This window comes from Pantherophis guttatus, chromosome 1 (assembly GCF_059756535.1).
Source record: "Pantherophis guttatus breed Tessera chromosome 1, ASM5975653v1, whole genome shotgun sequence".
Classification (NCBI taxonomy): Eukaryota; Metazoa; Chordata; class Lepidosauria; order Squamata; family Colubridae; genus Pantherophis; species Pantherophis guttatus.
In genome coordinates, this window is record NC_142063.1 from 150,322,448 (window position 1) to 150,328,447 (window position 6,000).

At 37.0% G+C, this 6,000-nt stretch overlaps 1 protein-coding gene across 1 annotated transcript in view; it reads right to left on the bottom strand.

The window, feature by feature from the left end:
* The window catches only part of LOC117671051 (sodium channel protein type 1 subunit alpha), a 104,286-nt gene extending 99,876 nt beyond the window's left edge, over positions 1–4,410 (bottom strand). The window contains exon 1 of the mRNA XM_087882007.1: positions 4,321–4,410. The gene's annotated coding sequence lies outside the window, so the exon portion shown is untranslated. The remainder of the gene's footprint in view (positions 1–4,320) is intronic.
* Positions 4,411–6,000: the final 1,590 nt, after the last annotated feature.

Here is a 6,000-nt window from a genome sequence, read left to right on the forward strand (position 1 = left end):
ATTCAAATGTAAATTTAAGCAGGCTTAGACAGAGTTGGAATACTATGGAACACTATATAAGAGGTCCATTTTATGATAAAATGCTTTGGGAGGTAGAGTCATTCAGAATTAAAATATTATTACAACAACCTGCTTTTTACACAATCCATTTTTAGCCAATTCTGGGGATTTTGATAACCAGCAATTGTACTGATTACTACCATGTAGGAATTAGCATGTAGACGACATGGAAAATCATACACAGTTGTGGAAGTTTGTCTATGGTAACATCAAATGTGCTTTTTTTGCCCATCAGATAGTGTCCTAACTCCCTTCCAAGGGGAAATAACTTGGAATGTAGAGGAAGGGTATATGTATCTTTATCAAGTACAGAATCAAAGACAGCAGAGGGGCCACTCAAAAAATACTTGGTAAATCAACTAAATTTCACCTTCCTTTAAAAATGTTAGTGATAGACTGGCACCATTGCATCCTCCTAAGTGTCATTTGGGAGGGAGGGGGGAGAGCTTCACTGTCAAGTGCAACTTTCCCCAAAGAACAGACTCCAACTTCCATTTTTTGGCCTGCTGTGCAAGTAAAGTTTTTGCAGTATGAAAACACAGAAAGTTCTTCCTATTTAGCACAAAGTGAGAGTGACCGAGATAATGCTATGCTGTGCAGCCCAAGCAAGCGGAGGTTGCCCCAGCTCAGCAGGCCATTTACCAGCAGTGAGAGTGCATCTCTTTAGTCTCATTCAACCAACCAACAGTCTCTGGTCTCTCTCATTACCAAATTAAGTCATTAATCCATCATAAAATAACAATGCTCTAAGATTTAAAACATACAAAATTAAATAGAAATAATTCCATGGTTTTAGAGACAGGGTATTAAATGCAGTTCCACCTATATATCCTGGTACAATATCAGTATTTCACTAGCAATAGTTCTGTTATTGAACTTTTAAACGGGGGGGGGGGGGCAGGGATTTAGAGTTTATCAAGCTATTAAGATGTGAATCTTAGGTTAGCTGTCTTTTGTAAATTCAATACGGAAAAGTTAGCCATGATTTCTTTAGGTTCAACTTATTTGGATGGTATCTAACTAATTTAGTCAGAAAATGATTTGCAAGAAAAGCCAAATTTAAGAATAATAGGACTGTGAACTGGGAATAAAAAAGGGGAACAGAGAGATGGTTGCTAAGAGCACGATGTGAAGTTTATCTGATGACATTGTATTTTTTCCGACTATGTGAGATGTTATGTTTTTAGATATTATAATAATATATATATACATACATAACAATATTAGAAGTCTTCTGCTTAAAATTCTATTGAGTTCTTTGTCCAGAACTGCAGAGGCTTTCCACAAAACTCATCCATACAGGCTGGCCTTAGCAATACTGAGTTTTTTATAACTTCCTGTGGGGCATTTTGTAAGCATCTGACCTCCTACATCATTTGCAAACCTTTTACATGACCAAGATCATATTCTATAACTTAGTTTGCTTAGGAGGCTACAAGGGTGCATGGAAAACATGCAATGGCAACAGCAAGAAGGCAGCTTAACCCAATTCTATAAGAAAACCAGTCTTATTCAGACACTCTAAGCCATACTTTATAAACAATTATCTGGGAGTAAAGAATCTGCTCAGTCATCAAACATACGTTCACAAGCCACAATAGCTAGGTCACATTCTGCACTAAATAAAAAGTATGTTTTAAACATGATGTGGTATGTTGTACAACCAAATCAAATTATGGATAATGCTCTCAAAACTTTCATTCCTTGTTTAAACTTTGCAATGAGTCTCACCAATTTTCCAAGCACCTCTTTATAATCGTTCAAGCTTCACTGAGATATAGCATGGGTTAATATATATCTTAGTTATGGTTTGTTTTAACCATGTCTTACTAATATGGAATGGCTGGATTAGATATTTAAGCCATAAACTATACTTAACTAATTCAACAGGCTAAGTCAAAGCCAATAAAATTACATTCTGGCTTAGCATGATAAGTGAACTCAACCAGTAATCCTGTTTCACAATTACATTGAATTAATGATAGTTGTGGAGTGTTAATAAAAAGGTTCAATGGGAATTATATTACTTGTCTGAGCCTAGTGCCCTCTAGAGGTTTCTACACTATAATACCCATCATTCCCTTCTCCATGTCGTCTAGAGATGAAGGCAGTTTTAACTCACTTATCCTACTAAACTCTATGAGACCTGCTTCCAACTACACAAATATAGAATTGCACTGTCATTCTGTCTTACACCTACTATCCTATACTTTCTCGTTTAGGAGAACGTTCTAAGCAGATTTGTGAATTCACATCATAATGATGAATAGAAATATGTCAATTTGACAGGCTAATGGAATTGAATCAATATCCACAACTTTCTGTAATATACACATGTTCTTTTCAGTTACCAATGCAGAACAATATAGTACCCCCCTAATGGAGAAAAAATAGCTGTAGATCTAAACAATTCATAAGGTTACACTCTTATATTCAGAAACAAAGTTCACTGAAACAAATGGGATCTATTTCTATTAAATAAACCTGGACATAGGTTTGAAAAAAATTGTAAAATGTGTTACCCTGAGGACTAAAACATATAGCTACACAATAGTACAAAATGTCTTCTTTTATCCAAAATTCTCTAGTCTCTCCAGGTATTGAATTTTTGTTTTAAGAAAAACTTTTCAGTGGTATTTCTGATTACCATAAATGTATCTTTTAAACATCACATCTTGCATAATTCTTCATAACAGAAATGAGAAGACTTTAAGCCTGGAATTCATTGTACAGCCCATCTCTTGTGCATTAAACCTGTATATAAATAGCAGCAATTAAAAAGCTACCATGTCTCACCACCTCTCACTTTAACAGTTTCTATTAAAGTCCCCAATAATGTTCACCCCAATAATAATTAGGAAGTGAGAATCAAGCTACTTACCCTTAGATGTGAATGAATAAAAGAGCCGAAAATATTCACTGCTTGTTTGGACCAAAGTGAGAGAAATGAAAGGCACAAGCAACATCCTGCAGCTAAATAAGGACAGCCCTTCCTATCTCTTATATGCTAGAGATGCTTCACTGCTTAAAGAAGGGGGGGGGAGCAGCATGTGTGAATATTGCGTTCCAGAATTCAACAACCAGCTGGCAATTTAATGAGTTAGTGTGCTGACTGAATGAATACATTGCCCCCACCCCTGCTAGCTTTTAATTTAAATTCTCTCTCTCTCTCTCTCTCTCCCTCCCTCCCTCCCTCTCTCTCACACACAAGCAAGCCCAGTCACCCAAAACACATCTGTATATGCATGCTTTTAAAACAGGAACCTTAACTGTGCATTTTGTCTCTCTCAAGACTAGCCCCACGCCGCTGTCCAAGGTCCTGCAGAAATCTCTCCAGCTTTAGGGCACATTCAAAGCAATCATGCCACCTCATTAAGCACCAGTTCTCTGACAAACCGAGCTCTTGGGCTCTTGAAATTCCATTCACAAGCCTGCTGCATCGCAAGTATTCTGCCTACTGCTGGAGGCCTATTCTGATGCAGCCCATATCAGAGTTCTCAACCGCTCTCTTCCTCTCAATGTTGCAGTAAACTGAAACAATAGGAGCCTCTTAGGGAATCAGTATTTTCCCCTCCGCAGGCTGCTTGAACAGAGTTCAGCATATTTCTTAAACCGCTGTACCTGCACAAATCATCTACCGCAACCATCACCAAAGGTGCTTTGTCTAGACTCTGCAGAGTACACACTCTAGAATTTTGTCTGCAGTATCATTCACACACACATTTATATCTATCTATCTATCTATCTATCTATCTATCTATCTATCTATCTATCTATCTATCTATCTATCTATCTATATGCAAAGATCTTCAGTGGTTTTTAAAAATAAACAGAAGCACAGATAACAGATCTCTTGTGAAAGAAGGATCGCTTCTAGATTCATATATATATATATATATATATATATATCCCAAGCAATGCAAAAAGTCACAGTGAATAGCCCTTTTCATGGATATCTCTCTGCACTCACAGCACACCATGAAGGAAATGGATTTGTTTAATTGCTTAATCCATCTAATCAACAGCAATTCTCCCCACAGGCAGAGAAGATGTTTGCTAAGCAAATATATTATCGATTCATTTGCAGACTGTTTCAAAGCCAAAACCTAGTAAAAATATGCTATCCAAGCAAGAAAGCAGAACATATTTTTCTCTCTGAATAATTCCCCGCCACCACCTCGCTTCATTGTACCGCATGACTGTAGGGAGGGGGGGGAAAATCTCTCCGCATACTATTAAACATGCAATTAAAAATATTACCTAAGTAGATGCAGCAAAAGGTCATAATCCAACTTCCATGCTCCCATGAAGCATTAGGCTGAATCCGGAGCTTGTTCAGGTCAGTAGAGTCTCTCTCTCTCTCTCTCTCTTTCTCTCCTACACTTGACCTAGACTGCCTTACATAATGAGGAGTCAGAACTGAATCTGGAATGTCATCCTTGGCAGGAAGAGCAAACACTGGCAAGCAGGTGGGCTGGTTTGTGGGAAGATGCCCCAGTCTCTCCCTTTCTTTTCCTCCTGGACTGCTCTGGGAAAAGCAAGCTTAGCTCTGGAAAACCGATGTCCTTCTTCCCCTGGCAGGAATAGCCAGACTAGAGATGAGCGAGCGTTTAGAGAAGCGTGACAGTCAGCAAAAGCTAACCTAACACAATTCCTGCTCTCATTCTACAGGACTGCATAGCAGCAGCTAGTGTGAGCAACAGCGAGGCATAATAAGGAAAGAGGCATGCTTTGCCTGGGTGTCACTGTCTCATGCTGGTGAGCGGAAGGCAAAGGAAGAGGAACTGAAGGTCAGATTCTCTAAAATGAATTTCCTAAAGGGATGTTTAAATCAGCAAATGAACATAGGTAAATGTGTTGCTGCTTAGAGAAAGCAAAACCTTTGGGTCAGTTTCTGTTGTTCAAAGACTGTGTCACATTTTCAGCTAAAGGTATTTGATATGTCTGGAGGTCAATGTATATTATTATATGTGCAGATCGGACTCTAGACTAGAGTTTCTTTTTCATTTTGGCTAGCTAGAATGTTCATTCATTATTTTCTATAGATTATAACCTCAGAATTCCTTGGATGGTTATTTGGCTGAGAAAGGTATCAAACGCAAGTAAAAGCGAACACTAATACTTGGTTTTGAATTGAGACTTATGCAGAATTCTGTTACTGGGTAAACTTAAGTCTTTTGTGAGTTACTGTATAATTGTTCAATTTCTTTCTCCTCTCTCGAAGTACTTTTTAACTTTCTAGAAAATGATGGGGAATTTAAAAAATGACTCTCCAATGAAGTGAATATATTTTAAAATTCTTCATTGAAATATTGCATAGATTGATTATGACTGTACAGTGTATTAAATGATGTTGATAATACTATCAAACTATAAAACAGGTAATCTGTCATCTACAATTCAGATGAATTATCCTGGACAATTCAAAATAGATCTTCTCCTCTTCTTGTTGTTGTATTTTATTACTATAGGTAAGTTTCTTCTTAAGAAGGAGGATTGATCAATTAACCATGGTGATAATTAACACCACCACGAGTGTCAGTAATGAATGGAACTTTCTATCAAGAATTTAATCCATTCAGACCATTTATTCTATTAACTACCACAATTATCTGTAAAATAGGAATCTCATAATAGGAGTGAAGAAAAAACACTTTTTATTTTGATAAACAAGACTTGATTCTTTTGATAGTTTGCTCTTATGTGATAGTACTTTGTACATAAAAACTAATGGAAAGAATAATGTATATCCATTCACTCTCTTCAAAAAAGATTGTTTAATCCATCTATCCATCCCTCTCCTAAACTTTTTTTGATATGGAGTAATTGGAATTATATGATATTCTAATTCTGCTTGCACCATGTAAATATTATATGACTCTACATGATCTGGCAGCGGGAGATGGTGTAGTGTCCTTCCTATCCTATTGCTAATGTTTT